The 8,427-nt window shown below is 42.4% G+C and overlaps 1 protein-coding gene across 1 annotated transcript in view; it reads left to right on the forward strand.

Moving 5' to 3' along the window:
- Positions 1–611: 611 nt before the first annotated feature.
- Positions 612–8,427, forward strand: part of LOC121546369 (multiple epidermal growth factor-like domains protein 11) — a 245,795-nt gene continuing 237,979 nt past the window's right edge. Inside the window, exon 1 of the mRNA XM_045225292.1 lies at positions 612–815. The gene's annotated coding sequence lies outside the window, so the exon portion shown is untranslated. The remainder of the gene's footprint in view (positions 816–8,427) is intronic.

Below are 8,427 nucleotides of genomic sequence, written 5' to 3' on the forward strand. Positions count from 1 at the left end.
CACGCCCATTTATTTTTATTCTAACAAATTTTAACTGCCTATGTGTTTAGAAGAGCGGAAACAATGTTAACATGTCCAGTTTAAACCTTTCTTGGATGCAATGCACTGTCATGAGTGATTTGAATGTGCTTGTGTATCCCTGCCCTGACACCACAAATTAAATTCCCTTTGGAAAATAAAGTTATTCTAAATCTAAGTCTATTTAGAGCCAAAGAGAATTGCACTGATGATTGATCTCTCAACTGATTTATTGTGAAAATATGCAAAAGTTTGATTCTCCACCGATGTTAATGTTCTATGCAAAAAAAATGTAGATGTGAGTTAATCAAACTGTATAATGATCATATCCAAACCAATGTGATCTTTTGATGTTCTAATTAATTATTATCGTTATATTACGTGATATTTATGAAGGAGCACGGCATCTATTTTCAAACTGACGAGCAGAAGCTATTTTTAAATTAAAATCACTTCCTGAATTGACTGCCTTCAATTCGAATTGACTCCAGCCCTGGTGCGGTGAGAGTACCAAAGATGAGAGCACTCGTGACGTCACTTGTATTTAAATGACCGCGCTCGAGCGCGAATTGCAGTGTAGATAGAAGCGATGCGCGAGAAGTGAGGAGCGAAGATAACAGAAGCTATAGGGCTTGACTGTACACCCTTACGCGACAATTTATCCACAATTGAATCCACTTTCGCCACACCAAAAAAAGATTATCTTTATTTACCAGGTGCATACGACACTGTTGAACGATAGGCTACACAACTAAAGAGTGTCACTGGGAAGGAAGAGAGCGCAGAACACATAAAAGGTAGGCTCGCTGTTTCCGGGAATTTTCTAATGCCATTGAGTTGAGCAAGTTCTCCAGAATCTGTTTTAATGCCCATTAATTGCTCGTCTTTGATAAGTGTCACGTCTCAAGTGCTGCTGGGATAATTGCTATGTCTCAAGTGTTGTTGCAAGGTCTGATTATGCTTGTTAATTAGTTGCGGTGTGATAAGAGTAGCCTATAATGAAATTGGTACCTCAAAGATATTGATGCTGAAAAGTATTGTGTTTGTGTGCGTGCTTCCATGAGGTTGAATTGTGTGTGTTGTAGCCTATTTGCTTCTATTCGAGTTAAATTGTAAATGTAATGTATATTGAACTATTTAAAACTGTTTTCTAAATACCTCTATACCAGAGGGTGGATTTTGTAGGGGCAATTTCTGCATTAGATTATAATTACCATGTTATTAGCATGTTGCCAAATAACAATGAGATAAGAAGTGCTTATATCTAAAAAAGAGCACATTATATCATTACACCTCCAGCTCAGAGGTTTTGTTGATTATTTGTTTGATTATTTGGATCTCCTTGAGCCCACAATGGGGGCTTATCATCCCGAGAGTCCTATGAAAAACCATAAAACACATAACATATGTTACAGTGTTAAAGTATTTTACAGTACCCTACAAACCATTGGAGTCGGATCCCTTGAATTATCACCATCACCTGTGGGACAAGATCCAAGAACATTCACTTTATTCACATGTTACTGTGAGAAGTGAATCTACAAAGCAATAGAGGTTTTGATGTTGATGAGGTCTGACAGGAGGTCGTCATTGTCTAAAATGAGGTGGGTTTCGTACCAAAAGGCACACCTATATTCCCGATATAGTGCACTACTTTTGACCAAAGCTGATCAAAAGTAGTGCACTATATAGGGAATAGGGTGCCATTTGGGACGGACCCGTGATCTTCTGCTCTGACCTTCAAGTTGAATGAGAGACCAGTAAAATGACTATTGATCCCTGTGTGGAAGCTGTCAATTGAGGCATTGTTGTGCAGCAGAGAGATAGAGCTGTGTTTTTGCATAGTGACACACTGACAAATTCCCCACTAACACTAGATGGATGTCTTGAGCAAGGTTCTGGCGCTGTTGCTGTTTTTGGTTACTAAGAACAGATGAGGACAGTTTCATTTCAAATGCCAACTGCTTTTAATTCTGTATTGCTAATTAGACTATTGCTAGAATTCACTTTCCTTCAATTTGTCAGATAAAGAGAAAAGTTTTTAGTAACCATGTTCTTACACAGTGGCGGCTCCTGAAAAAATTCTCAGGAGGGGCAATTTTTCTGATGATTTAGGTGACCTACACACATTTAAAAAAAGATATGTCCAGCAACAACATGAAGACAGGGGCAGCATATAAGTCAATACCAGAAGCATTTATTGACTGATCTCAAAAGTGTTGGCTTACCAGGGTTGGTGGAGCCCTCAGTTTCATCTTTGCCTCGCAAAGCTAACTCAAACACTCCGCAAAACTTCACACACTGGATTAGCCGGCTGAGGATGTGGCGGTTCTTGCTAATGTCGTAGTAAATATATTTGTTATAGTGAATATGGAATATGATATGTTGAGTAAAATGTTGTGCTAAGATCTATTTAGGTCAGGAGCTGGTTATAAGTTATGTTCCTATCCAATAACAATGGACAAAAGGGTCCTATCTTGTCAGCCTTGTCAGCAGGTGGCCAAGGACAACACCCACGCCATAGGCCTCTCAGTTCTTCCAACTCACGAGTTCTTGCTCTGAGGACACACACACACACAAACACACACACACACACATCATCACTGTTAAACACACACACACACACACATCATCACTGTTAAACACACACACACACACACACACAAAAATCCCCTCTCTTAGGCTGAACATTTGAAGACAGAGAACCCGACTCAGAGCCAATGCAACAGTGACAGTAGCCTGGAGGGGACCTCGCCCAACTCATCAGGACCAATCAGAAGATCAGAACTACTAGATTGAACCTACTTCATTTATTGCATAAAATGTCTGCACACAATGTTTCGGGGCTCTCTTCAGAAATAATAATAATAATAATAATAATAATATGCCATTTAGCAGACGCTTTTATCCAAAGCGACTTACAGTCATGCGTGCATACATTTTTGTGTATGGGTGGTCCCGGGATCGAACCCACTACCTTGGCGTTACAAGCACCATGCTCTACCAGCTGAGCTACAGAAAGTGGATACTCATGGATGCGCATTGCAATTGTAAAATGTCAACACAATTGGAGACACCACGTCATTTTTGGAGACATGTTATTGACAGTAAACTATTGTAGATGCGACTGCTAACTAAATAAAACATTTTAGCTGGCTAGCTAATCATCTTAGCTAAATGTGGGGCAAACAATTCAGTTATTTACCGTTAATTTGAGGGATTGGGGTGAAAGAAATCGAGTTACATAGTGATACTTTACGATATACTGTATTGACAATATCGCAAAATTTTAGCGCTAGTTGGCTGTACCTGCACCAAAACACCATTATTGTTCCTTCATAGCTTGTTCTCAATCTTTTCACATTGGGAGCCAATTTGTTTTCAGCACTTTTATTTCCATGACTGATCAAAACTCGTTCTCATGGCTTTCTGATCCCTCTGCAACAGACATATGGTGCGCAATAAAATCACAGTATCGAATCGCAATACGTATAGAATCATGAGACTCGCAATGCTGATGCATATATCTTATCGTGAGGTTCCTGGCAATTCCCAGCCCAAGTTCATTTGCCACAACAAATCTCTTCGCTAGCAAACGCAATGTGTCTCCAGCAATGTTTACTTTTTTGACGTTCTATGGCATCTCCACTTTCCAAGCATATATGACCACATGTAATATTTTGGTAAGTGATGCAAATAGTGAACTATGTAGGGCCAGGATGTAAAATATACGTAGCTGCAGCAATTTCTCTTATCTGATATGGTAAGTAATGGGGCTTGATTTATAGCTCCCTAAGAGTTTGACGAACGGGTCCGTGAACGCGATTGCAGATATCTTTACCTCTGAATAAACTGCCTTATATTATACAATTATCCACCTTGTCCAAAAGTCTCTACTTTTTCTCCGTTCTCCAGTAAACTTGTTTTATCAACAATAGTAAGGTTCAATGACACAGAAAGCAGTTCAATGTCGGGGTACAGAGTCGCTCTCTTACCAGGATCGCGGTCCGCTCTGACCAGGGTGAAGGTGGCCGGCTCCACCTCTCTGCCAGCAGCGTTTTCATTATTTAGTCCGTTCGTAGCGGGTATGTACACGATCAACAAGATCAGTCCAAAACCGAAGATCAGTCCAAAGCAGAATGTTTGCAGAATGTTTGTAAACTAAGTCTACAAATTAAAAACATAAAATAACGCCACACTGCAGGTCGCAACATAGACGCTGATAGCCGCCATTGTCTTAGTTACGTTCAACGTTACGTCACGTATGACGAAAGCGCGTAAGTGCAAGCCCACAGACACCCATAGAGAATGTATTGAAAGCTTTGAAATGTGAAAAAAATAGATTTTACATGACAGGCTATGAGAGACTTCTGGGCGATTTTCAACCTGACTGAAATCGCCCAAAAAACGGGCGGGGCCATTTGAAGCACGACTTTAGCCTGATTTGACATTTAGTGGCTGGCAGATCAGACGTGAACACTGATAACTGCTGTTGCCGTGATATAATTTTTTATAAATTTATAAAAAAAAATTATTATTTTTTTTATTTTATTTTTTAATAATTGATTAGAAAAAAAATCCCTTCCTTTTCCCGTTTGGCAGTGCGTCGCCCATATCGCCCTATTGAACAAGCCGTCCCTGTTCTTACACCACTGGCGTAGCGCATTTTCTCTGGAATCCCGCAAAGTCGGAGTTTGCCCCTGAAACACAGAAAATATTTTATGCGTCAGCCACCTCACAAAGTATAGACTACTGATCGCTGTCCATGGGTTGTGAAATTGCAACATCAACGCGGCTGCCTGTCCATCAACTATCAGATTATGTGGTGCTAGTGCTTGTAGGAGCCTATAGCTTTGCTTTAGTGGATACATGTTTATATTTATTTGATCGTCATTTTCTCATGTTAAGCCTAACCTTTATGTTCCACGAAGCCACAGGCCTACGGTGTCGTGTCGCAATGCTGCTATTTAGAATGCTGGCTGGCGGCAATAATGTAATTACTTGTTCAGTAATTAAAGTGAGGAATTCAAACATTGCAGATTGCAAAATGAATTTTCAAACAATAAACTTCAACAATAAGGTCAGAGGGGGTGTGGTATATGGTCAATATACCACAGCTAAGGGCTGTTCTTTACGCACGACGCAACGCAGAGTGCCAGGATGCAGCCCTTAGCTGTGGTATATTGACCATATACCACAAACCCCCGAGGTGCCTTATTGCTATTATAAACTGGTTACCAACGTAATTAGAGCAGTAAAAATAAATGTTTTGTCATACCCGTGGTATACCACGGCTTTCGGCCAATCAGCATTCAGGGCTCGAACCACCGAGTTTATAATAATCAGTAACCAATAGATTTTTTTAGAATATACACGTGTCCTGTAGTTCTTAGCCGTCCTCGCGCTCTCTCTCAGCTTGGATAGAACGTTCGTGCCAGTCTATTAATGCCGAATAATCAGTAGTGGTGTGTGGGAAAATCACTGGGTAAACCAAGCCAGGAAAAAATTCCATTTTACAACTATGTGTTGTGATAATTGTGTTGTTTGCTCTATAACCTGTTAGTTCATATGCCTTGCCACCGTGATATATAGGCCTAAGGTCCAGACAATAAGAAGACACAGTGGGAGAATAAATTCTAAAAAACACATTTGTTTCATTACAAAACCGGAGAGCAACATCTGTCCTGTGAAGTCCACAATACATATTGTAACAAACCTACAGCATGGTCAATCAAGGTCATGTTTCCTACATTTTCATACTAGCCACCAGAAGTTTTTTCTGTCAATGAGTTTGGCTTCTGATGTGACGTGATTGGTCTGAAGCCAAATCCAAACTGGCTTCCCTTGACACTTTTCTTTGGTGCGCCAGGACCAATCACAGCTGAGCTCACTCAGTTTAGCTCAACGCTGATTGACTATTTTTTTATTTATTTTTTTATTATCAAGGGAGGCCAAATGCTCGCTGGCAAATAATACAATCAGTCCACCATCAAAACAATAGTTTACTATGGATTGTTTCATTATGCAGACAATGCAGTCTAGCCTACTAGCCCGTCTATAGCTAGATACAGTATTTAGCTGGTAGTCTATTTATATTACACAGTGGAACTCAGACTCCATGCTCAGGGCTATCCGTCTCATCACTCGTAGGCTTACCAGTGTTCACAGAAGGGGGGTCGCTCTCATGAGCGCCGCTGGGTCTCTGGCAGTCGACAGCTTGGTTTTCTGGGAGAAGGAGAAGGAGAGGAACTGTCACTATTCTCGGGGGGCGGAAGAAGAGGAGGAGCAAGGCCACTGTCATTGCCGGGCCGGGCAGTGAGGTCTCTGTCGGGACTGGGAGGCTGCTAGCCTGGCCGGGCAGTGAGGTCTCTGTCGGGACTGGGAGGCTGCTAGCCTGGCCGGGCAGTGAGGTCTCTGTCGGGACTGGGAGGCTGCTAGCCTGGCCGGGCAGTGAGGTCTCGACTTTAGTGGTCAAATGCTCACCTTCGATGGCCACTGGAACACGTGGAGAAGTGTGCTCTTCACTGATGAATCCCGGTTTCAACTGTACCAGGCAGATGGCAGAGTGTGTATGGCGTTGTGTGGGCGAACGGTTTGCTGAGAGATCCTGAGGCCCATTGTCGTGCCATTCATCCTCCGCCATCACCTCATGTTTTAGCATGATAGTGCACTGCCCCATGTTACAAGAATCTGTACACAATTCCTGAAAGCTGAAATGTCCCAGTTCTTCCATGGCCTGCATACTCAACAGACATGTCACCCATTGAACATGTTTGGGATGCTCTGGATCGACGTGTACGACAGCGTGTTCCAGTTCCCACCAATATCCAGCAACTTCACACAGCCATTGAAGAGGAGTGGGACAACATTCCACAGGCCGCAGTCAACAGCCTGATCAACTCTATGCGAAGGAGATGTGTCGCGCTGCATGAGGCAAATGGTGGCCACACCAGATACTGACTGGTTTTCTGATAAACGTACTTACCTTTTTTTAAAGGTATCTGTGACCAACATACAGTATGTATATCTAAATTCCCAGTCATGTGAAATCCATAGATTAGGGCCTAATTTATTTATTTAAATTGACTGATTTCCTTATATGAACTGTAACTCAGTAAAATATATGAAATTGTTGCGTTTATATTTGTGTTCAGTGTATATTGTCTGTCTGGCTCACCTGCTACATTTTAGTCATTTAGCAGACGCTCTTATCCAGAGCGACTTACAGTTAATGAGTGCATACATTATAATTTTTTCATACTGGTCCCCCGTGGGAATCGAACCCACTACCCTGGCGTTGCTCTACCAACTGAGCTACATCCCTGCCGGCCATCCCCTCCCCTACCCTGGGCCAATTGTGCGCCGCCCCATGGGTCTCCCGGTCGCGGCCGGCTACGACAGAGCCTGGATTCAAACCAGGATCTCTAGTGGCACAGCTAGCACTGCCTTAGACCACTGCGCCACTCGGGAGAATGTGGAAATTAAAAAGGAGAGTTATCTTCAAAATTATTTATAAAAAAATTTATACAATTTAGACATAGGTATGAGATGACGGGCGCATGGGCACCCAGAGCTCGTGGGGTTTCCTCTACGCCGGTGACGTACACAACACAACAGAACAGAACAGAACAGAACAGAAGAGAAGAGAACAGAAGAGACACATTTTTCTATCAGGTTAACTTCTAAGAACCAGAGGTGGCCTATTACGAGAGTGAGAAGTATTTTAATGGAACAGCGCTGTGCTTGTGAAGTTATATTTTCACTCTGAACATTATGAGTCCCTGCTGGGTTGGTGCTGGTGCATTTCCGGTGGCGGTGTATGGTTTGAAATAGTTTTAGTGCAATATGTCACGGAGGTATTTATCACAACTGTACTTTGGCAAATCAGAGTAACGCAGCTTTTGACGACTGAAGCTCTTAGCCTAATTAAGCTTTTTCACCGGGGAAAATATCTCCTTGAATGCCGTATCCAGGCCTGACATGATGCCTGGTCAATATCTCCACATGCCTCCTCCATTGCCTGTAAAAGGGCTACCTGTTGATGAGGATGACGGTCGTACACTTTCCAGCGCCAGGCAGAGAAGAACTCCTCGATGGGATTTAAGAATGGAGAGTATGGAGGGAGGTTGAGTGCCATGAAGAATGGGTGGTCTGTAAACCAGTTGCGGACCAAAGCAGCCCTATGGAAACTAACATTGTCCCATATGATGACATATCGGGTATGCTCTGGTCTCTGAACAGTGAGCATGTCATGTAAGGTGTCCAGGAATGCAATAATGTGTGCAGTGTTGTATGGGCCTAAGGTTGCATGATGGTGAACAACACCATTTTGGCTTATAGCTGCACACATGGTTATGTTACCACCACGTTGTCCTGCGACATTGATGATGGCACAGTGTCCAATAATGT

This window comes from Coregonus clupeaformis, chromosome 15 (genome assembly GCF_020615455.1).
Source record: "Coregonus clupeaformis isolate EN_2021a chromosome 15, ASM2061545v1, whole genome shotgun sequence".
Classification (NCBI taxonomy): domain Eukaryota; kingdom Metazoa; phylum Chordata; class Actinopteri; order Salmoniformes; family Salmonidae; genus Coregonus; species Coregonus clupeaformis.